This window comes from Ixodes scapularis, unplaced genomic scaffold (assembly GCF_016920785.2).
Source record: "Ixodes scapularis isolate PalLabHiFi unplaced genomic scaffold, ASM1692078v2 PGA_scaffold11__112_contigs__length_91849675, whole genome shotgun sequence".
Classification (NCBI taxonomy): domain Eukaryota; kingdom Metazoa; phylum Arthropoda; class Arachnida; order Ixodida; family Ixodidae; genus Ixodes; species Ixodes scapularis.
In genome coordinates this window covers 71,442,084-71,467,163 of record NW_024609837.1, presented here as the reverse complement: position 1 = coordinate 71,467,163, position 25,080 = coordinate 71,442,084, and the positions used below count along the sequence as shown (strand labels likewise).

General features: G+C 44.9%; 1 pseudogene; it reads right to left on the bottom strand.

Moving 5' to 3' along the window:
* Window positions 1–22,744, bottom strand: part of LOC115316361 — a 64,380-nt pseudogene extending 41,636 nt beyond the window's left edge.
* Between the last annotated feature and the right edge of the window lie 2,336 nt (window positions 22,745–25,080).

Below are 25,080 nucleotides of genomic sequence, written 5' to 3'. Positions count from 1 at the left end.
TTGCGACAATGGTATTAACGTTCTGGGTCCAACTTAGATATAAAATTGAAGTAAAACCCCAATGTACTACTCTGATATTCCACTCAGTGTTTTCCCTGCAGCCTTTACACCTAATGTAGAGGCTGTCGTTTGTGAGTAATCGTCATACGCACTATCTAGTCTAGGCTTATTAACATTTCTCACTTAACACAGCATTTCTTGGCTTTAAACAAATATATGTTTAGCATAATTTCATCATTTGGAAATTGAACTGCCGCAAAAATTGTGGCTGTAACGACAGAGTCTTGAATAAGACAATTAACAAAATTCAAGAACCGCGAAGAATGCAAAACTGAACCATGCGATACTCCAGAATTTACGTCACATTCGTCTAAACTTACTCATTCAATACTGACATACTGCCGACGATTAATTAGGAAGGCCTTAATCCCTCCAACAAATTTATAATCTTCTAAGATAAAATAAATTTAATACGAGACTTCTACGGTTAATCTTGGCCGAATGTTTTTTTAAACACAAGAAAGTAGCATATCTTATAGTCCCTTAGGATCCACTATCTCAGAAAAGTGATGTAAGGTTTAAACTAGCTCCGCGACCGTTGAGAGCCTTTCACGGGACCCGTGTTAGTACCGGCTGAGACCGCTATTTGATGATGGAAACTGCCGGGCATGTTTAGATACGATATTTCTGGAATCTTTGCACGATGTTGATGCTAATGCGTGGGAGCTATAATGGCACGCTCACTTAGCGTCTTCACTTTTCAGTACTGGTATTGCGGAGTTTTAGATAACCGATTATGCAAATTAAATACGGAAACAATGGGCCGTCCGGTACGAATCGCTCATGCGAGAGTCTTCTGCGATGGCGCATGCGTAGTTCGTGCGGACGGCATATCGTATCGGAAGGGCAAAAACGGTTCCCCAAAACTCCCTATTATTTTGCTGAGCTTTCAGTCATATGGTCCTATACCGGCCAAAGTGACTATAGGGCGCTGTACGTCGAATTGAAGTTTTGGGGTGTAATATATGGGACAAAGGGTGTAGCAGTACACCCCTTTACACCCTCTTTTCTTGAGAGCGTACGATGCAGATGATTATGCATGTCAACAAAACATTCTTGGAAAATAAAATGGCCAAGTTTTAAGCCTTTTATCTGCCAATTAATTATTTCATCGTGTAAATAAAGCATGCCATGCCGTAAACCCGATCAATAGAATTTATGGTCAATTATAGTCACATACAATATAAACCGAGATATTAGAATTCAATGCATGATAGTATCTAGAAAAACTCGATTTTCTCCCATTAGCTTCGAAAATGAAAACAGAATCTGCGCCCCCCTTTAAAAAAAATAGAATCCTAAAATGAAGGGTTTTACTTAAACAGCTGCCCCTTCGACTAAACAAAAGGGCCGTTTTGTTTTACTTTGTATGTTCGATATTTTACCGTAAAGTCGAAGAGCAAAGTCACGTCCGCAAAAACCGCGTTAAACTTTTTTTTTTCTATTACAAACGCGCACTTTATGGTAACACAAGGCAATAATTAGCATAAAAAGCAACATCGACGTTAGTAGAGGTACAAAGTAGCTCGGTCTATGTATAACAAAATATTGATTTATCAATAAAAAAACACTTGATATACAAAACGCGCAGTGCCCAATAAGTATGGTCCAACCTTCGATTCAACTACTCAGCCTATTTAGATAAAACGTTTCTTCGATCTCTTGTGCAGTAGAAATGTTATCTCGTTTGGTACAAGTAACGGGACAGCATACGTATCTTTACATTCACTTTGAAAGTCTGGGCCGCTACAATTATTTACATGCTCTTAAATCCATTCAACGTCTGATAGCAAGACAACATCTCAACGTTTAGCATTACCATATTGCTGGAAACTACTGCGAATCCAGTGGGACAGAAGGGGAGGAAACCCAGCATACTTAGCTGCAACGATAGATTGATGGGCTTCAAAGCACTTACTGCCAGGGCGCATAAACTCTGTCGTTCGGATTACTACGTATATAAACCGAGACTTGCAGTTCCGCATATCAGTGATTTATTTCGAAGCAAAGACTCTCCGCAGAAAATGTTGTCTCAAAGTATCTGAGAAAAACAAGCACGTGAGTTTCTTCAGAGCGGCGAAGGTAATAGTGGCCTTGGGTTACAAAATGGAACTCTAACGGACAGTCAGACATGTCGTCATTTCTACAAAGAATAATCTTTCTGCTTGTGATTTTGGAGGAACCGACGTCTTCGGACAGTTTTAAGTTGGAAGACACTGGGAGGGTCCTGAAGACTATGCAAGACATATACAACGAGTTCCTGAACCATTTTGAATTGAGAAATTACTTCATGGACATATTTGTGCCCACAGAGTGCCTCAACGACAACACTGCGCTGTTCAAGGCTTTCCTGAACTCCCGAGCGAAACCGGTCACACTGTGGACTGACGGCATAATGCACTCAAGACATGGCAAGACAAGATATTCTACATCATTAGAAAGTCGTTTTTTTCAAATGATGTACTTCATATGCGGCAACTACGATGTTGTTCCTCTAGTGCTTAGCCTTGGAACAGAATACTTCATGAATATTTTCGTCGTAGCTGAAAATGCAAATCACGGTTCGGAAGATTATCGAAAGGCGTTTTCATTACCATTTGAGCCACCGTACCCTAGAGCTAGTGGTACATACGTGATAAATTACGACAACGGCAGTCTTTTCATAACTAGTGAGTTTGAAAGAAAACTAATCGAACGTCAATCTCTCACGAGGGGTCTGGTAGAACGACAGCGGTCGTTGAACGGAAGCATGATACAACTCACTTGTGCAAGTACTTATGCCTGCCAGCACACAAGCTTCAACGTTACATTACAACTCTTGATGAACCGCAATGCTTCGGCTTATGTTGACCCTTCAATTAACAATCGTAAGTCGTTTTCGAGCACAGATATAAATAGTTTAGTTAATCCTGCAGATAGAGACAACGAAGGCTTTTCTGGCGCGCTTCATTATTTCGGATCGACCGGTTTTTCATTTTATGTTCTCAGACGTCGTCCAGTCCTCAAGGAAACAATATTTTTCTTGCCTTTTTTATGGGAGGTTTGGGTTGGACTTCTTGCGTCTTGCTTGTTACTCGTCTTGACGTATGGCCTGATTGAAAAGCTTACACTGAAGCCGAATGTGAATATTTTAGTCTTTCTATTTCCCATGGTGGCGGCATTCTTTCAGCAAAGCACTCAACTCCACACAATACTCTTAAACTCGTCTCCGTACCGACTGTTGTACGGCGTAATGACATTAATGTTTGTCGTGATGTCGACAGCATTCAAAGGTCGTCTCACTTCGCTTCTCAACAACCTTCCTCTTGAGGGAGAAGCCAGTCAGTTTGTGTCGTTTGAGCGTCTTGTTCAAACGGGACACCGACTCTGCTTCCTTGAAAGTCGGGGCCTCATTCTTCAATTAGGTCGCTAAAGATCTTCAAGAAAAATAGCCCAATCAGGGGAGGAAAGAAATGCTACCAAACTTCAAACTTGGCTTTAGGCAGTTCTCGCTCAATCAAAATTTCCGCAGATGGAAAGGACACCTTTTTTATCTACAACTCCCGAACAGGTCGCAGCGGGGTTTTAAGACGAGAACTTCTCAGAAGAGGCTACATTGAAAGGAAAGGCACCGTGTTCTCGTACCCCGTAGGAGCAGAAATAAGGCCATCGTCTGTATACCGAAACGCCTTCGGTGCAACAGTGAGTCAAGCGATTGAGGCGGGCCTATACCAAAGATATGCGTCCCTTGCCGAGTACAAGAGCAGATATTTTAACGAGGCTAGCTTGGAGCACGCCGAGAAACTGGTTCTGAACTTCGGCGATCTGAGACCGTTTTTTCTTGCTTGGTTTTTGGGCATGTCCTTCTCAATTCTTGAGTTCATTGGTGAAGCGATTTTATCTCGTGTTGGATGCCGAAAGAGCTCGTATCCCGCGAAGGTGATTCCCAAACGACCTTCACAAAACTTGACGCGAACCACGCGTCTTACCAAATTAAATCCTCGTCGCGTTCTTAAAAGAAACTGAACAAATTATTCTAAAAAGTTTGAACCAGATTGGGTTTATACTTTGTACAAATCATGGCAGTTCAATGTTCACAACATTTGAAAATAAAGAGTAGTTTTTTAATAATTTTTTATGGATGGTTTGAGAACTTTAAAACTTAATTTTGTACACTTATTTGTAACTCATGATTTTAAGGTTATTTGTATATGTATCATCTGTCGATGATACTAATACAAATATATACATATACATATAATGATGAACACAAATTATCTGTGTAAATCCTTGAACGACGATTTGCTTGGTACAAATATTTACCGATGGTGCGAGGTTCCTCTCTACAATATTTGTGCGCCAATTTTATTCCTTTTCTATTCAAAGCGTATATAGATTTAAGTTATACTCTCAACCTTGCTTTGTTTATCATTCAAAGCTGATGTTCAATGAATGAATACTGTAAAAAGTAAACTTTTATATTCAAAGCTGATTTTCAATAAATGTATGCTGCCAAACCTCCTTTTTCAGTTAAAAGCCGATATTTCGTTAGAGTACGTTGTCAAAGTACCTTTTTTCATTCTTTTTTTTAAATTAAAGTGATGTGTAATTACAGTGTTCTGCAAGCGGGTTTCCTTGTTTTCTTCTCAAAGTTGATATTTGGTTTTAGTATGCTGAGTACTGTGTCACTGACGGACAACGGGATATCTCAGGAAACAGAAGAGAAAGAACTGATTGTAAAATGTATGTACCCAACAAAGTTTAAAGGCGTACTCTGCCTCCCAATTCACAGAATGCTGAGATCCCAAGAAGACCTGAGGTCCAATCGGTTAATATACTCCATGGTAAATTATTGTTATCTCTACTTAGGAATTAAACATAAGCTATTGTCGAAGGAAAATTGTTCACGCTGCGGCACCGTAATTTTTTTTTTTTTTGAGAATGTGTCACAATTGATGAAGCTTTACTACTTGATGACCTATTCGTGATTTTAAAAACGTAAAAAGACGACGGATGTTAAAGGCTGCTGCTGTTTCCAGGTTTTATGGCGCAAGAGCTACGACGGCCATACTGCGCTCAACTAGGTAAGCTAAAATGAACTAGAAATGATGTACCAAGGAAGTACTTGCGCTATAGTTTGTGTAAAATCGCTATATTTCCTAGAAAAGCTAGGACACGGTCAAATGGTATTAGAGGTAGCTCCAATAGGAATAGAATAGGATGAAAAGGGATACAGTACTTGAAAAGTCCAGGAAGGAACAACTTGTGTTGTGGAAGAAGACCAGGAGAAAGAAAAATATGTAGAACAGAAAAAGTGTTTTCGCAGTGGCCGCGCACCGGTGGTTCCTCACCAACAAGCAGGTATCGATGGGTGAGGAAGATGTGGCCGATCCTCAACCGGCACAGAAGAACCTCACGGAAGCGGCTCTGGTTATAGGAGTTTTCCCAGGTACCGATGCCTGGCTTGATGATATGAAGTTTATTGTTATCGGCCAAATCCCACTCGGACTGCCACAGTGTTAGAAGTGCAAGCCATATGGGCCTTGTTGGGTCTTGGTATGGTATGCATGCGTGTGATGGTAAGAGGTTACATGAGGAGGCGGCCAGGCTATCTGCAGCCTCATCACTCTAAGAAAAAGCGAGCACCCCCCCTGATCATCGTGCGTTTTGACGGCTGTAACTACCCCACAGGCTTACTTAACTACCCACTGGGCTCGAGCCATTGAGAGTTAGCACCCTGTTAGAAGGTGACAAACATGGGGTAGTCACGTTTTTTAAACTCTTGAATTGAATATTCATGTGCATGCAGTCGTTCAATAGTAAAAGTCACTTCAAGAACCTCAAAAAATACTTAAAACTTGTTTTCTTTGTGCGTTGGTTATCATTTATTCAAATTTGAACCGGTCGAAACAAGCGTGTGGCTCAGTTCGCCTAAACTGGCAGAAAAGAAACAAGTACAGGCAACCTTGGTAGGCACCTAATAAAACCCAAGGCAGATAAAAAGTATCGCGGTTGTCCTTTTTGGTTCCGTCGCGGGTTTTACCATGTACAACAGTAAACAGCTGGCCGCTGGCGTCGTGCTCGAGAAATTTAACCAAATCTCTACAACAGCACAGAAAGCTACGCACAGGCGTGAGTTGACTTGAAAGTTCGCCGTCCGAGATACTCTTGTCGTCTTTTATTGTGCGGTTCAGTAAGGAGCATGCTCTCAATAAAGGTGTGATCGGTCAGTTCTGCGTGCAGTTCAGTTGCAAATGGCCTCCTCGGCTCCGCCCGTTCCGCCGAACTTGCGCTCCTGTCGTACCCAATTTTTTTGCTTGCAAGTGCAGTGAAGTATGAAGCATTGCACACCACGGCTCAGGCCGGACAGGACGAACCTACACAGATATCTTGGATCATGTCCGTGTATTTCACTTTTTCTCTGTCTCGGGATACATGATTCGCCTTCACTAGCTCATTTGGCACATTTCATCGAGCATACTCGATACAAAAAAACGCTTCAAACAAGTGTGTGTCATCCAAGGCGGAGTACTTTGAAAGGGACTAGGATTTCAGTCCTTCCGGCACGCGTTCCTTTTACCTACATAAAAGATTACAAGTAAATTTCCAAAAATAATGCATTGGCAAACATGTACGGGCTTTTTGTATTAGATTTTTTTTTTTTAGGAAAAGTACTGTTGGAGACGACAGCAGGTGCAGCGCAGAGAACTATGTTCTCGGCGTTCTTTGATGCTCAACCGCTCATTCACACTGGAAGCGGATCCGTATTCGCAAAGCGGTTGTGAGCGCGGTTGTGTAAAGATCCAGTCCAATTGCACGCGCACTTGATGTAATGGAGTGCGCGTGCAACTGTATTGGATATTTATGCAACCGCTTTGCAAACGCGGATCCGCTTCCAGTGTGAATGAGCGGTAAGGCCGGTTCAGACACTTGCGTTTGAATGAGTTTGACAGCAATGCGTCGAGAACCGAAAGCGACTCACCGGCACGTCTGTGCTTCGTATGAAGCGTGGAACCCAATTCAAGGAATCATCTTGGCACGCAATGTAAGCAGCAGGGATGCCCTGGTTTCTCGCTGCCGCAACGCAGTCAGACGCAGTCAAATGCAACTGTCTGAACCAGGCTTTACATAATTTAGCATGCGTATTTTGCGTTCGTTGCAGGTGAAGGTACGGGGCCGAAAGCGGCAATTCTGCACTGTCCTCTTGGCGCGAGCGCGAGCGCATAGAACGCATAGTTGAAAGACACGCGCTTGAGCAAAAACAATTGTAGCGAAAAGAAGAAAACTGAAACAACGCTTCGGGGAAGACCGGCGGACGGGCTTGACTAGAATCATCTGCGCGTGCTCAGTGTACTCAACGTGTACTCAACCGCCACTAAAGTCAGTCGGATATGTAAAAAGAAAAAAGAAAATGCAACAGCGTGTTCAGAAAGTTGTGATTGCAGAAATTGGTTTCGATAATTAATACAATTAATTAAACAGGTTTCTGTATACTTAAAGTGTAGGCTAGCGAGAAAACGAAACTGATGAAATCGTGACGTGTAGCGACTATTCAAATTTATTCATAACCTGCAGTTCACTTTTGCAATGCACATTGCAAATTGCACATTAGAGATCCGAGCGCTTTCCTAAGGACAGTAGAGGAAAATAATATATACGCGTAAACCTTGCACAGTCTTTTCGTATTAATGCAAAATATGACAGTGGTCACCATCCTAATCGGTCACAGAAAATACAGCAGTATAGAGAGTGGTGGTGTCGACTGGACGTGTGTATAGGAATGTAGAGTGTCAATATTTCATGAGGTGGTTGTGCTGTGTCTGAACGCGTTCCGGTGTAGAATGCTATGGTGCCTGTATGTCGCGTATGTGTGAAGTGTGTTGTGGAAGATGTACATACCTGCATGTCTGGCGAGGCGCTGAACACAAAAACTGCTACTTTTTTTTTTCTAGTTTGAGCGTTGTCCGTTAGGTGGAGCGTGGCGCCGCCCGATTCAAGGAGTCGCGCGTTTAGGTGTCTACTTATTTGAGTGGAAAACCTGGAGGTGTTCCATGGCTCTACGGAGCAGCCCCAAAGGGTTCGGTTCTCGGCCTCTCGTACCAGTGGGATCAGTCTCATAGCCAGTTGAATGGGTGTTCCGTGCGGTGAATAGCGCCAAGTGCGCGCACAGACGCGGTGAGGATTACCAGGGTCCTGAAAGTGGATAACGAATGCTAACAGGTGAGCAGGAGCATTGAACAATCGGAACCGACGCCGCTTAAATCGGTGATGCTTCGCCTCGCCCCTGTCGACCGAAAACGCAGAATCCCTGGCGGCAAGCACAGCAAGGGGACGCTCTGTTCAATAAAGACATCATTCCATTTGTCGCTATACGATTCCTTTCTTGAATATTTTCTGGCCGCGAAGTAAATGCAGCCGGCCGCGAAGCAGTCGCAGACAAACCCCCTCGAATGCTCCCCCCCCCCCCCCCCCGCCCCCTTTCACATCGTCGCCTCTACTCGTAATAGGTGCGGTGCAAGTGGTTCGAGGCGCGTTTTGGAGTGCTTCAGTGCGCACGGAAGGCCGCGAACGGGCACACGCACTTGAGAATCGTATTTTAGCAAAAAAAAAGTCCAGCTCGCTAGGCCTTACTCGTATTGCTCCACTGTCGCTTGCCAGCCGCCATGTTGCTTTTGGGGGTGCTCACTGTGACAACCTGTTGATTGCGTGCCGTGTGACTACCCATGCGGTTGTTAGTATAACGAAAGGGGGGTAGCGATATCTGTGACGGCTTCTGACTACCCCAAAGATAGTACCCTACAACTACCCTTTTGTTGAAAGTGATTGCCTGCAATGCCCACATGGCTCGGCAGTAAAAACGCTAGCGACATTTTTAGCCGAGTCACATGCGTAAACAAGTATAAATAAACAGCTGGGCCTACAGACGTTGAGGACTTGGCTCCATCAGTGTAAAATTGATGATAATTCTTGTATTTTTCTTGCAGAGCAAGAAATTCCTGCTGTAACTTGAGTGGGGAGACATTATATTTATTAGATTTTGTGAAGTACCAATTACAAGCTATAGGCTTGATATCCCATGGGGGAGCTTGACATGGACTTTCTAGGAGGTGGACATTTTCACGAGGCACGCCAAGGGAGAGACGGAGGTTCTCAAAACAAAGACTCATAGGTCGAACAACAGTTGGCTTATGGTCAAAGGTACGGCAAAATCTAGACTCTCGGATATAAGTGTGAGCTGGATGACCAGAATCCGATAAAACTTTGTAAACACACACTAGACTAAGGAGCTGCCGCCTTTTCTCGAGTGAGATTTCAATAGAGTCGAAATACAAGCTTAGGTTAGGGGATGCTCGAAAAGCACCACTTGCTAGACGCAACCCAAGATGGTCCACTGGTTCAAGCATCTTCAATGCAGACGGCCTAGCAAATCCATACACAGTAGCACCGTAATCAAGACGTGATCGTACGAGAGAGGAATAGAGACACAGCAGACACCTTTTATCGGATTCCTAAGACTTGCGAGAAAGAAATTTTAGGATATTTATAGACTGCATACACTTTTGCTTCAGCCACTTGAGGTGAAGTACAAAGCTAAGTTTACGGTAGAAAATCACTCCCAGGAACTTATTCTCTGGTCTTACTGTAATGCTATTTCTATTCAAACTGGGAGTCGGATCTGACCCAAGCCCACGACGCAGAGAAAAGGGGACACATAGTTTTTCCGGGAGAGAACTTAAAACCATTTTTATTTCCCCAATTAATCTTTTTATTTAGGGCTAGCTGCAGCTCTCTTTCACAGCTAGACATATTACAAGATGCCACAGAAATCTGAATATCATCCACATATATTGTGAGTACGACACGGGAGAAGGTATGACCTGACAGAGAGTTATTTTTTACGGCGAAGAGAGTGACACTCAGGACTCCACCCTGAGGAACACCGTTTTCCTGAACGTACGAATCCGATAATGTAGTCCCTAGCCGGACACGGAAAGTGCGTCCACAGAGGAAGTTCTTCATGCAATGAAGCATTCGGCCACGTACTCCATACATCATACATAAAAAGGTCGAGCAGGGTGCCATGTTTCCAAGTGGTATCATAAGCCTTTTCTAAGTCAAAAGAGACGGATACACAATGCTGCTTATTCACAAATGCCTCACGTACAGTTGTCTCCAGTTCAACTAAATGGTCGGTTGTGGAGCGTCCAGGTCGACAGCCGCACTGATTTATATCTAAAATATTGTGTTGTTCGAGGAAATAAACAACCCGTTTATTAACTTAACCTTTCAAAAGCTTTCCCCAAGCAAATTCTTATTGCTATTGGCCTGTAACTGGAAGGAAAGAAAGAATCTTTTTCAGGCTTCAGCAGCGGAATAAAACATGCCCGCTTCCATTCGGAAGAGAAGTGATGATCGTTCCACAGACGATTGAAATAAGCGAGAAGGGTAGCCAGTGATTCCTTTGCGAAGTGTGGGATCATCTCCTAATGTACTTGGTCAGGACCAGGGGACGAGTCTTTCCGGACATTAAGAGCCATTTGGAGCTCGACCATCGTAAACGGTTGATTGTAGGGTGCAGAGGCTTCTCCTGCCAAGCTGACTTTCGTGCTTTCTGCATCTGTCTTAAACTTCAAAAACGCTGAAGAGTAATGGGGGGAGTTGGAAATGGCTGCAAAATGTTCACCCAACACATTAGGCTGGTCGCGCAACGAATCCACTGAAGGAAAACGAGGAACTGTAAAGCAGCGGTATTTGCCTTCGACTTTGTGAAGTCGTTCCCGCGCTTCCTTCGCTAGGACGTAGCTGCTCGTAGAGGCCAGATAACCTTTCCAAGACTTCCTCTTTGCCTGCTTCCTGGTTGAACAAGCGTGAGCTTTATTTCTATGAAACTCTATCAAATTTATAGACGTTGGATATCTACAAAATATACCCCTAGCCATATCCTGTTTTTCTTAGTGGTGAAGCAATCTTTATTCCACCGTGGCTTACATTTTTTTTGCAATATCACATGAAGTCTGAGGGATGGAGCGAAAGGCCGCATTTAGGATCTGATCTGTAATGTAAGTCGTGGCTTCATCATGTGATGATGGCGAGAACATGCAAGGTTTGAGCTCCGAGTTTGGCTTAAAAAGGCCCCAGTCTGCCTTTTCCAGTTTCCAACGTAGACTGCGTTTCATGAGGCTTGGAATGGAAACCTGACTCTCCAAAACGACTGGAAAGTGGTCGCTCCCAAAGGGGCTATTTAAAACTTTCCAAGTAAATATAGAAAACACTGAGGGAGATGAAATTGAAAGGTCAATATATTTAAATGAACTAGAAAAGGTTGGCTTTTTCGTATTCATAAGGCACAGCCTAGAAGATAATAAAGACCGCTCAATTACCCAACCACGCGAGTCCTGACGGGCACTACCCCACAAGGGGTGGTGAGCATTAAAATTTCCTAACGGTAAAAATAGATGAGGGATCTGTGTAACCAGCCGTTGAAGATCATATAGATGCAGTGAAGTGTTTGGTTGAATATGAATAGAAACGACAGTAATAAGGCAGTCCAAAAGAAAACGTACAGCCACAGCTTCAAGAGGCGTAGCAAGAGGAATCTGAGAGCAGGCGACTTCATTCTGCACAACCACAGCTACTCCACCAGCTGAATTAGATGCAGGGCGATCTTTTTTAAAAACCTGATGGCGGAGCAACACAGACTTATGATGATCAATGAGGTGCGTCTCTTGTAAAGAGAGAGCAATAGGACGTAAATCGTCCATAAAAAAATTAACATCATCAATATTACGTAAAAGACCGCGGCAGTTCCACTGCATGAAATGAAATTTAGCCGTGCCTTTAAAAAATTAATGAAAAAATTAAACTAAAATGCTGCTAAACCTGTAAAGCTAGAAGGGAATACATGATAAGTAACAAATATGCCGCTCATGGCACCAATAGATCAGAAACACAACTTTGGGGAGATTACGGATTTTTTGTTCTTCTGTTTACTTTCTGGAGTCTGCCATCTCATGTCGTTTTGGTCAGACCCATAAATGGTGACTTCCGTGCCCTCATCCATTGCCTCTACTTCTTGAGGCGAGGCCTTTGGTGCTGGTTTGGGAGGCTCGGAGGATGGGGCGCCATGCCCCGTCCACGACCAGCCCCAGTCGAATGGGCGGAGGAGGTGCTGGGTGAGGAATCGCCCGAGTGCACCCGTTCCTGCCCCTTAGGTACTGCAGGAGCGGCACGAGAGCCATGCCACTCCCTCGATGATGCTCTCTCCAGGGAGTGTGGGCAAGAGTGTCGACCCCTCTGCCTGGAAGGAGATCGCGGAGGAGGGACGGTTGCCGTAGACGCCGGCCCATCCTGAGCTTGGGAAGCAGCCTGCGTCACACTTGTACGTAACTTAAATACTCTACTCAAGTTACTGTATCTTAAATACTTTTGTAAGCAACTTGGTATCTTGCAAATACTTTCGAACGTCAGTATATACTACCCTAACTTAAATACTTTTTTCAAATAACTTGTAATCATTTTAGAGTTACTTTTATGTTACTTTCTTTTTTTTATTTTCTTTAGAGGCGGGAAGCTTGGAAAATATTGAACTCCAGTTATTTTGGATAGGCGCCCGGCCATTTCAGATACATTTCGTGCCAGGTAATGCAGTGCACTTCCATGCTTCCGCTGAAAGAGGTGACATCGAGACGCAGGTGTCGAAGCCTCAAGCGGAGCGGGCATGTGCCGTGTCTTCTAACTGGGCAAAACGTCAGAGCACTATTTCTTACAATTTTTTTATTGCCAAGCCCAAGAGCAACAGATATCCCAAAGCAGAAGGGCATGCGGGCGAAAGCATAAGATGTGTACAAGGCTACAAGCCAGAGGGAGGGCACTTGTGTCGGAGGGAGGGTGGGTTTTACAAGTGTCTGGTACGAGTCGACAGTAAACTGGAGTTTATATTTCTATGTTATGGAGTGAAAGCATATAAAAGAAAGCCTTCTTCAGAAATGCTTTTGCATCTGCACACAGTCGCACACACCGAACGTTCGTTTCACTAGGCTCTCTTCGCACACAAGGCTTGTAAGACGCGACTACACGGCTTTAATCCGGCGGCCCATCGCTCCCGGTGTAGGCAGAATTAGCAAGTTTTAGTAGACCGTGTTTCCCCCTGCGCTAACCCTCCGCTACGAAGAAACCGCCACTGCGCCTGCGTGCTGATGGCCTTGGCTGTAGAGTTGCGGGTAGCGGAAAGGCTTAGCGGAGGGGGAAACACGGTCTACTAAAACTCCCCATTGTCTTCAGTAGCACGAATGACCGCCGGTGCCCATTACGGTGGCGCCCGCTCACCCCTGGCCTGGACTCCCCGACCCCCTACTGCACGGCACCGCCAGTGCACTGACGGGGAAAGCAGAAATGAACACCTGGCACAAGGGGAGCTTCGGAAGCGAGTCTCTGTGTAGAAACTCAATCCGCAGGCGAACGGGCATCGCGCTGCCCTCATCTATGTCCTCGCCATAGCAAGGGTATAAGAGATAAAACATTTTTATTTTTATTTCATTCGTAGTTACTTGGGATTTTCTAGGAGCTTGAGTGGCAGCCAAAGTCTAGCTAAGAGATTTCCAGCAGATTCCATAGTAGCTGGGAGGTTGAATTTTTCTGAGTTCGGTTGTGCTTGACAATGACTTGCAGAGAAAATTGTAACTTGAGAGTATCTTGAAAGTAACGAGTTACGTTTTTGAGTATTTTGTACTTTACTCAATTACTTTACAAATTTGAGTATTTAGTACTCTATTCAGTTACTATTTTTCATGGTACATACTCAGTAACTTAAATACTTTTAGTGAGTATCGTGTACAAGCCTGAACTGCCTACCTTCTACGTGAGAGGTTTCAGGCAGTTTTCCCGCAGTAGCGCGAGTGTTTGCGCTCTGGCTGGGAAGGTCAGCAGACCCACCAGACTAGATTGCATTCCCTTGAAGCTGAAATTTCAGCTAGGGCGTGGGGTACTGCTGTGGCTTCCCATAGTCCAGAAAGGACACCTGGGTTGCCACTGCCACCTTCAGTGGTGCAGGCCCCCCTGCACCACCTCCGCATAGCCACCCTTGCACAATAACGCAAAGGGACGGCTCGCTTCCGGGTAGGAGAAGTTTTCTTTGACTTTGAAGGTAAGCCCTTCTTTCTCTTCTTTCCATGTCTTGCAAGATCGAGAAGAGGCTGGGTGTGGATCACTACAGTTCACACAATGTGATTCGTTTGAGCAAGAGTCTGCACAATGGTCATTTTTCCGACATTTGGCACAAGTGGACTTACGACGGCAGTTCTGAGAGCTGCGGCCAAACCTCTGGCAGTTGAGACATCTCCGACGGTTAGGCACATGGGGCCGAACCCTGCAATGCAGGTACCCAGCTTATACCGCGTCGGGAAGTGTGGTAGAGTGCAAAGTTAAAACTATGTGCTTGGTTTTACGTCCCTGGCCATCACGGCGCAGGGAGATGCGCCTTGGAGCGAAAACTCCTTTATCAGAAAGGCCCTCAACTATTTCAGTGTCAGTGGTCTCAAGAAGGTCATCCTTGGAGATAACTCCTTGGATGGAGTTCAAGGTGCAGTGAAGTGTGACTGTTCTTCATGATCAGCTACAGAACTCAAGGCAAGAACAGCAGCACTCTGCTCGCTTGATTCAATTTCGACGAGTAGGTCACCCGATGGCATATTGTTGAGTTTTAATTCCTTGCCGATAACATTTTCGAGTGTTTTTGCGACAAAAAACTGGGGATAATTTCGACAGCTGTGTCTCATTCTCAGAGTGATGTACCAAGAACTTGGGATATCTGGCAGATGTAGGTGGTGTATTTTTTGTGGCTTGGACTTCGGTGCGGACCCTTTTCAGGGGCCGATTGAGGGAGGTTTCTGCGCGAGAACCTATAACATGGGAAGGAAGGTTCAGTGCCCGAGTGCACCGCAAACCACGGAGCCCAAGAAGCGGGTAAATAATGTGCCATACAAGATGGGCTTGGCTGACACAATTACTGTACTAGTGCTGCCCTGGCACTATACCCTAGTGTGGTTGCAGGGACAGGACCTGTTTCCACTCAAGGTTGGCCCTTGCTGCCCAAGAAGGTGAAAAAGGAAGGGACTGGAGACGAAAAGAGAAAGAGGTGGAAGAAAGGTGAAAGAGGAAAGAAGAGTGTAGAAGAGGCGACTGACTGAATCATCCTGGTCGGGCCAAGCTGGGGACACCCGTCAACGAGAAGCAGGGGCCGAAGTGGTGTATTGCCTCGCCCGGGGGGGCCCCAAAGGGTCCAAATATACCCGGGTTCAGCTCAACCACCAGAGTCCCCCTTTTCCCGGAGACGGGTTAAGCCACCCACAGCCAGATGTTGGTGGGCGAACCCACATGGCTCAGAGTTCGTAGTGACGCCACTCACCAAGCACCTACTAAAGTAGGTGCCGCCTGCGTGCGGGTATGGTGGCCCACGCGGCTGGGGTCCTTGGTGACGCTACTCACCGAGCACCTAGCATCTAAAGTGCAGGCGCCTCCTCCAGGGCTCGGGGTCCGTGGAGACGCCACTCTCCAAACACCCGCTTTCACAGGAGCCCCCTGCGGGGCGGATGTTAAAGGCATCAAAATGAGATACATATTCTCTTCACTAGAGTGTTATCTGTAAAAAGGCTTTTTCACCCAAATCCCACCTATTCTTGTTTTTTTTTTGTACTCAAGTTGGAAGGATACAAACAGTCTGAAGAACTGTTTGTAGCCAAGTGTCTGAAAAAAAATTTGATTACCTGTCACTAGCCGTCATGTGAGACGCCTTCTGCAACAATAGTATTACGTTTTGCACATTTGTACCATAGATGCAGAAACTGATTTTAAGGCAGTTTGCGTAATCGTGTTAATTGTGAAGTTCATGAATTAAAATCGAAAATTCAACACCTTCACCAAGAAAGCATTCCGCATTTGTAAGTGTAGCTTGCAGTTTTATTTCACGTTTGATATGAAGGCATTATTTTTGCGTAATGTATACAAGTATAATGTATCTTAGCTCTGTGCTAAAGTGGTCAGGGAGCTTGAGTGATTCCCATAATTTTACCTATGAAATATAAGAATAGCTGTAAAATGACGAGTGTGTTAATAAATGTCGTGTTTTCTCGGTTGGCCACATTTGTTCTGGTTTTGTTTCATGAATTTATTCACTCACATAAAATTTGAATTCTCTTCATTTTAACTAGCGCTGCTGGTCTTCGACATCAAGAGGGATCTTTTCACCAGCTTATATCATGTTTGCCTCCTGCTCCGAATCCGTCAAAACATATTTAACCGCCCTTGTGTGCACTACTGTGATTTTGATTGGCGATTTCAAAATGTAGCATGAATCAGCCTTTCGTATAATTCTATCAAAAAGGGACCCAGAAAACTTCACTGCACAATAAACTTCCAAACAACTATATTTGTTTTTGGAAGGTGTTTCACATCCACTGCACCTTTTGAAAGCGATATATTTTTTAATAATAGGTGCAATGTCTTTAATACACGCATTGAGCACTTGAAAGAGGTGTTGTTATGCCCTTTGGCGACTTCGAGAAGGTGTTCCAGCTATATTTTACCTTTTACAAAAACGAAGGGGTTTCCAGCTGAAAACACCTTTTTTTTAGTTTGCCGGAATATTACTTTACTGAAATAACAGACCGGTGTCATACTGGGCTCTGAGTATCACGCGTTTTTGGGAACGTTGGGGGACGTGGGGTGGTGAGGTAATCCAAACAGAAAAAAAGGAGGGTTGAGCACAAAATTCGAGGTGAATGCCATTTCGCATAGTTTTGGTTTGGAATTCTAAATTACGGAGACACATTATTGCTATCAGTATCAACAACAAGGCATGTCGGTCCAACGGACGGTTGGAAGTATATCGCTTGTCAGTTAGGTAAGTTGTTTCTTACATTTCAGGATTTTGGAGCAAGTATATGACTTGGAAATGTCAATAAGTGACTAATCGGGACTGCCGTTCTATGAACGTCACTTTTGTAACTGAATCCATAGTAGAATGTTGACTATAAGCATATTTGTTTCCGAGGCTGCCGAAAACCGGAACTGCCAATAGTATGCTAGCAATTAATATAGTTATATATAAACTTCAATTTGCAAATGGGATGCCTTCATTCGCCATATTTTCGTCAGTGATTCCCCTAGTCGTCAGTAAGAACTTTTCCACGATTCAGTAACGAAGGTTTACTGTTCCAGCCTAAAATATTCGAATCAGAAAGAACTGGCGTTTAACTACCTGTTGCAGATATACAACATCAAGTTCTTGGGACAGTCGGTCTTCGTGTGCCGCGTCCCGAGCCACTCGGGGAATTACTCACCGCGTAAAGTATAAGAGGCACGAGTCTATCGATTATGGCGGATGTATCTCGGCATAAACCCCCGCTACTACTTTTGGACCCAGCCACACCAAAGCCTCTTCGTATGCTGTTGAATTTATAAAAATATAATCGTCCCATCAACGTAGTAATGCCTCGTAGGCGCTGCGAGGTAACATAAATAAATAAATAAATAAATAAATAAATAAATAATCTGCGTCACAAAGAAATAAAAAAAGAGCGAAGATTTTGAATGATGGCTGATTCAGCCTCAGCATGCGAATGCATAGGTATGAATGGTGTTGAATACAAGAAACGTGCCACATTTTCTATTGTAAATTTAGAACAATAGTTTAGACCTTTTGGACCAGATAAAGGCAAGCTGTGTAACTTTGGCATCTGTTCCAAACCACCAGAGCTACACTTCGGTGGAGGCGGAGGCTTTGGCAATGAAAAGTTCTTTTTTTTTTTTTTATTGAGGTGGAAAAAGTCAAACATTTTTTAGAGACACCCGACACATATATGTTTGGAGTTCATTTGTGCTAACGTTCAAGTTCTAAATGGTGCCATACTCACAAAAAACAGGTCGTCCACATCTGAGTACGAAAACTTTTCTCAAGTGACTTAGATAACTGATATTGTATCTGAAAACAGGCATGTTGTCCATAGTGGAACAACTCCTCGCAGTTACAATACAAAACCACTCATCTATCTTAAAATGAAACCTGCTGGGGCATTAGCTTACGGATTATGTTTCTTTACTAATTTTCTGAATCTCATATATTGAGAAAGTCCTTATTGCAGTGTGTAACGTATCTTATCGGCATGATAAGGGGGACGGGCGCATGCCCAGTTTTCGGTGCGAACTCGATAAAATGCCACTGCACCGGCCGTGGGAGCGCTTTTTGCTTGAGACGTGATTGAAATAAAGTCGCCTGCCAGAACGAAGGTGTCGTCACTCCGGCCATCCCGGCCGAAACGTTCCAGCTGGTGGCAGCGGTGGGATGAGCGGCGCCGGGGGCCTGCGGCTTTGGTCGGTGAGTGCTGGTCGTTTTCCGAGTTTTCGAGTGTAACTTTGTAAGATTTTGACCGGATTCCGGAAAAGCAAAATACCGCACGGCTTCATTTTTGTTTGTTTCTCAAGCAAAGGTGCCATGGACTTCGATAAGATTACGAAGCCTCGATTACTAAACCTAGCGGAAGAGCTGGGTGTAACGGTAATGAAATCCACGAGAAAAGCTCAAGTTATAAAAGCTTATTATTATTAAAGACTTGAGCGTGTTGGTGATCTACATTGACTTAAAACGAAAGAAACACACAAACGAAAGAAACACACAGGGGGGAGGGGGATGAGGGGAAATGTAAGACACACAGGGAGACCGTTGCGGGGACGAACACAGCGGGCGGTCGGGAGTCTGGTCCACGGCGTGGACTGGTCTGTGTCGCCTCTCTCGTGGATGACACCTCGCGTTGCTTCGTGCCGTCGGGGGCGCGGCGGAGAGCGGGGGAAGGGGGGAGGGGGTCATCGGAATTCCTTGGGGAAGGCGCAAGACGGACCAGAGCACCAGAGGGTCAAGCGAGAACAGAAGGCGAGAAAAAGTAAGTACAGAGGGCGGCTTTCCGGGATTGTTTTTGTTTGCCACTGTTTTTTTAAACCTTCAAGTTCTAGTGCCACGTGGGCTGGGGGGCTCCCCACCCTCGCAGGAAGCTAATCTCTGTCTCTGAGAGGGAAAGAGAAGGGCTGGAAAGGTTTGTTGTCGCCGACTTGATGCTTACGGATTCTATTATTTCTCTTACGAATCGAGATCGGTGTCCCCCTATGATTTTTGTTTGGGTAAAACGGGGTGTGCAAGAGGAACATTTTTTTTGCGTGGACAACAACCGGATGCACGGAATCCTCGGGCGGGCTCGTCATCTCCCTCGCGTGTTCACGGAGACGGTTGTTTATACATCTGGCCGTTTGACCGATGTACTCCGCTCCGCACCAAAGAGGGATCCCTTACACTTTTTCTCGCGCGCAGGGGCGGAAGCACAGGGCGTGTTTTCTAGTGCAGGAGGGCGGAGGTTCGGGATTGTTGACGCGCTTGCACATTCCACCCAATTTGAATTTGCAGGCGCCACTCCGCCTGGGCCACATGGAAGTGGCACAGGAGCTGGATGGCCTCGGGCCAGGTCGTTCGCAGGGCCGCCTTCTCGGCGGAAGCGTTGTCTGTCATAAACGCCTGAGGAGGCTGCAGGTACCACATTAAAGATGACTATGACTATTAGCATGTGCACCAATGTAACATTGGCATGCTGCAATTTTCAGCTTCTCCAAGGCCGTGTTCCAAAATTTACTTGATCCTGCTCCAAGTAAGGGTATTCTAAAACTTTCCCATGTCCACTGTTTTTTAATTTTTGTTGTCACGTGACAAGACTTGCTGAAGTAACTCTGATTCATTAGGGCAAGGTTGGGAACACAGCCCAAATTGCATCTCTACGAGATATCTTTCTGCCGCTAGAGTTGTGTGCCCAATAACTCCTAGTGAAATGACCTCTCAGACCTTCCCGGCAGTTCTGAAGAGGGAATAGTGAAATGGTTTTATGTGGATCGGGCTCTCACCTTAAGTAGTCAAGTCAGCACATGCAAACATTTATTGTAAGACCTTGCTGATGCAGCAAATACCCAACTGATATTTTCAACTATTTTAAAGTGTGTATGACATTCAGCACTCCACAAATGAAACATATGAATTTGCTCATATTTATAACCAAGTAAATTAGAATATTAAGCAATCTGCTCACTGAAACAAGTGCAAATATGCATTGATTGAACAGGAGATGAATCAAAGTGCAATGATCCTGCAACTTAGTGTGGGAACTGTATTGCATTCGCCACTTTGTCTAGTTACGAGCATTGTCTGTCTCAATGTTACTTGCATACAGCTTACTTACATGCGCTCCTCCAAAGCAGACCGGATAGGCATCCTTCAGTAGCTGGAAGGCACGAATGTAGCTCTCGGTTGTCTGGCAGCTGTGCAGTAGCACTGCAAGGGGGATGGCACCAGCCTTGGTGGCAGCTAGGAGCACGGTGGTGGTACTCTGAGTGCCGTCAGTCGGCGAGGTGGAGTCGAGGAAGACGATCTCGCTGGCCGCAGCCAGCTGCTGAGTGCGGAGCATCATCTTGGTGACGACCAAGACAGCCCAGCAAGACCCGTCTTCCGACTGCGTGGTCCTGACGTCGACACCTGCAAAAGGTTACCAGCAGCCTTCCTAACATTGTTGATCACCTGAACTAGAAGCTGATGTCCTCGGGTCCTTGGGTGGATACATGACACTCAAGTACCTCGGGGAAGCACAGAACGCCGGTCACGTCCAGATCACTATGCTTGTAGGGAAGATGAGCCACGGGCAAGTGGGGGTCTCTGCATCCTGAGGTGTGGGAGTTTCACATGCCTCCAGACCATTATCGCTAATTCCTTTTGTGTGCCAGCACCTCTCAAAATCTGTAACCACTATAACCCCTTCTTCTTACCGCTATAGAATTTGTTCTCTGGCAATTTAGGTGCTACACAGCCCATATTTGTTCACTATTGTGCATGATAACACAGTTGAAATAAAGGTACACTTTTCAAAGTGGTTGGTTCATGGCTTTTCGTATGAGCTTATGATTCTTGCTTGAAATACAGGAAACTTGACAAACTCGTCCATTTCTTTTTGGTATCTCAGTCAAAAAATTCGTTGGAGACACTGAACATTGCTTACGTGTGAAAATGTGAAAGCATGGCACACGCACTAGGCACAGCTTTAGTCAGCTGGAACCATGGAGCCGTCGTGCTTGGGTAAGCGTGCTTGTCTCGCACCCCGGAGGCCCGGGTTGGATTCCACCCAGACCAAAATGTACGAAATTTTCTTTTCAAAGCCATTCATTTAGTTCGTTAAAGTGCCGTTTTTCACTGTTGCAGACAAAATTCACGCGCTGTTTTACTCAGCCATTGAGAACTTAGGTGCTGCTTATCGCTGCTACGGACAACGATAATGCCGGCAACGCAGTCAGATGACGCCAGTTCGTTCTATAGTACAGTTAATGCTTTCGCATTAATACGGCTCGGTTGTGTTCATGTGCAGTCTTTTGAGGGAGAATCATTATACAATCAAATATGTTGACAAAAGATGTATTATAAACCAAAAAAAATGGCAAGCTCAGCCAAAGCAGACTGCAGCTATAGTCGGTGCTCAATAGAAGTGCCATTACTGTAGGTGTTTTTTGTCTTCTGCCAGGCTTTAGTTGTGTGTGCACCAAGGTGTTACCAAGGGCAGAAAGCTCGCCTTGGAGGTTGTGGGCACCCCTCATAGCGGAACGGCTAGGTACCGATCAGGTTGCAAGGACATGAATCGTTGTCGGCTGTCCCCCACCAGGGGTAAAGTATGAACGGCCACAGTAACAGCGCTCCGTCAGGCATGAAAGGCACGCGAATGTTTGTGTGGGGTACAGTTTGTGAGCATTGCACGACGGGGCCGGACAAACGAATTAGTATGCTTTGTTGTGCCACCTCACTGTCATACTCCTCGACAGGCAGCAGCAAGGAAACATAAGTTGGAGCATGCACTGCATTTTGAACATTTTACTGACCGTGCTAATAAGGGATTTATGCAACATATAAGTTGGTGACTCAAAAAGATCCCTATCTATTCAATGACAATCAAATGGAGGTGGTGAGTGACATACCGTGCTGTAGATACATCGCCGCCTTTTCACCGAGTTTCTTGATGGGGTCCACAGGTTCACCATAGTGCTCGACCCGCCAAGTTGAGTACCAATGGTACACTGTGCGTGCACTGGGGTTCTCAGCACCGCTGGCCAGGTGCTCCATGGTAGCAGTAGTAGCTGCCAGCTTTTCTCGGTGCAGGCACATCGCCTCTGCCGGGGTGAGCCCGTCCTGAAACCAAATCATCCTCAGGCTGAGTGGGATCTGGGACAGGTGCATTTTAATTTCCCTGGGCAACCTGAGTTTTGAGACGAGGGTTAACGTCTTGAATAAAACAGACTCTGCCCCGATGGGCAGATGAAAGGAGATTTTGCAAAACCAATTCGGGGATGAGGGAGAGATTAGCCTACCTTGAAGTACTCGTAAAAGAGTGCTCGGGTGTCCGCCGTGCTCTTCAGTAGCCGCAGTCCGTCGGCACAGTGAAGGTTGTGGTTGTGATCCTCCCTAAGCTTGATCACCGCTGCCAGCGGGACTGCCTTCTTTAGGAAGGCATCATTCTTCTTGGTGTTCTTGTTAATTTTTTTTTATTTTGATGTCCACGAAAGCTGGGCAGTTGGTGGCATGGTGACCAGCTGTCTTGTTAACACTGCTGTGCTGACAGCGCCACTTTTGGTGGAACACCATCCTGTTGAGAAATTATATTAAGTGTTTGAGGTTAATCCATAGCTTTATCAATGATGTGCTTAGTTTTGCCACATTAATTATGGGAAGGGTTAATTGCCAGAATTTTCATAGCTACCTGAATATTGTCTATAATAGCACAGATCAAAATTGGTTCTTCCCTTTCTTAGGGTGTGAAATGATTTCATTTCAATTCTATATTTTTCTTTAAACCGTGATGTTTGAACATTGTACACTGTACCATATTTTGTTAATATTCTGTACCAACCTTATCTGCTATAGCAAGTAGAATGAAATAAATAGTAAAAATTTTTTGGACGTGGGCTTTTTTTTTTATTGTTTAGAAGCACTGCGGAGGAGTTGTGGGGTTTGATATGTAAAGTGGAAACGAAGCAATTATTTCCTTGTAATAACCTGCAAATGGCCTAAAACAAATTTATGTTTCGAAATCGTGCATTTAAAATGTGAAAGATCAGCGTCAGTATCAAATGTTTTCAATGATTTTCTATGTACTTCGAAATTTAAGCGCAGTAAATATTCCGCTACAGTTTTGCTTCTATGCAAGTATGATAAATACACCGCAAACGACCTAATTTCAGTGTCGCAAGGTATGTGCCCGCGAAATATTCCTGCACCCACAATAGGAAATGTCGTGAGTAATATAGCATGTCAGCTAGGTTGAATGGCTCTAGGTCAATCATTCGATAATCGGATGTAAATACCGTTGCGGGTCGGGAATTCTCCAGTCGAAGATCCATGAAGTGTTGGTCGCTTTACCGTAGCTGGTGACCCATTCATATGCGTCCCCATCGCTTGTTAAATTTGCGCGAAGAATAGTTACGTTGTTTTCACAGCTTTCCAACTCGCACCGGAAAAGTTAGGCCATTCTTAATAAGAAGGACACGAACAAAAGAACGGCACATCTACCTATCAACCTGGATGACTGTTAGAGCATTGCTCCAGTTACAGCAACTGTGGTTACAGCCAGTGTGGTTACAGCCTCGTGCCTTGCTCCTGCACCCTCGAAATTGGAATTAAATGTGTAAATGCTAATACATAATTTTTTTATAGTTGTATTCCTTTGTTTTTTTATTTGAATCATGCCTTTGTGTTTTATTAACTTTCTCTATGGGCCTAGACCACGGCCTAGACTCAGTTGTCTGCTGCTGCCGTCTGCTACTTCTCTAGAGGGGGTATAGTCACTGCCAAGAAGAGCCTTAGCCTGCCGTCACGTGACTGCGAAGGCGGCTGTTCCCGACGGTGGCCAGCACAGACCATCAAATCAAGGCGCAGATGGCGCAAATTATAAGCACATATGTAATAACTCTATGATTATAAGTATCAACAGCATGAACAGAGCTTCAAAAGTACAAGAAAGCGATTTAAAACAGAAGAAAGGCACGTATTCGTCGGCAAAATTTACATATCTGTACTTTAAAAATTCGCAGGTGCAGGAAGCCTGAGCCAACGTTAGCCTGAGCCGCCTGACGCGTTAGTTACTTGTTCGGTTTGTTGTCATTGGTGTGTGAGGTGTAGTGGTTGTAGCTTGTAGTGCCGTAGGGTATTGAAGTTGTGCTGGAGCTGCAACCGACGATGACCTACCTCAGACACGTTCAGCGTGCACAAAAAAGGTATCTTTTGCACGCTGGAAATTACTCGGTGCTCGTCTAGTGAGCACAAGTGATTGGAAGCCTTCCAGAGGTGCCTTCGCGTGCCGCCTGTACGTACGCGTACGTGCTCGAGGTTGTTCAGTGTTGGCTTAAGTTTCCCTGCTATGACAAAGCTTCCCATATGGCCTGACCTTCGCCTGGGGTCTTCCCAATCCGCAATGGTATTTAAATCTGACTCCACTTCGTGTTTTCTTGGTACCTTCCATTAGTTCGCAGCATTCATCCCCAATCGTTCACTTTAGAAATAAGTCGTATTTGTTTTGCTGGGATACTGATTCGCAGTGTGCGTTTCAACAGTGTTTCGCGGGCACAAAATTTCGTGATCGGGGATGGTATGTATTTTTTACCATAAAATGATAAATTCGTGTAATCATATTTTTGTGATGCTTTTCAAATCTTCAATATATAGCCATTCACCATTCGCCCTCTATTGATCGACAAGGAACTCGTAGGTGCCATGTATAGGTAGGGTTGTTCGTTTTCGGGTAAAGCCCGATTTTACCCGATTTTACACCCCAAACATATTTCAGGAGAATCGGGTTAAACCCGATTTCTCCCCGAATTCCTAAACCACATGACCAACCTATTTATTTTTGCGCCGCACGGAGTTTGCGGTGCACACACGCTAGCTGCCCTACCTCGGGACAACAGTGACCGATAGTTCGTTTC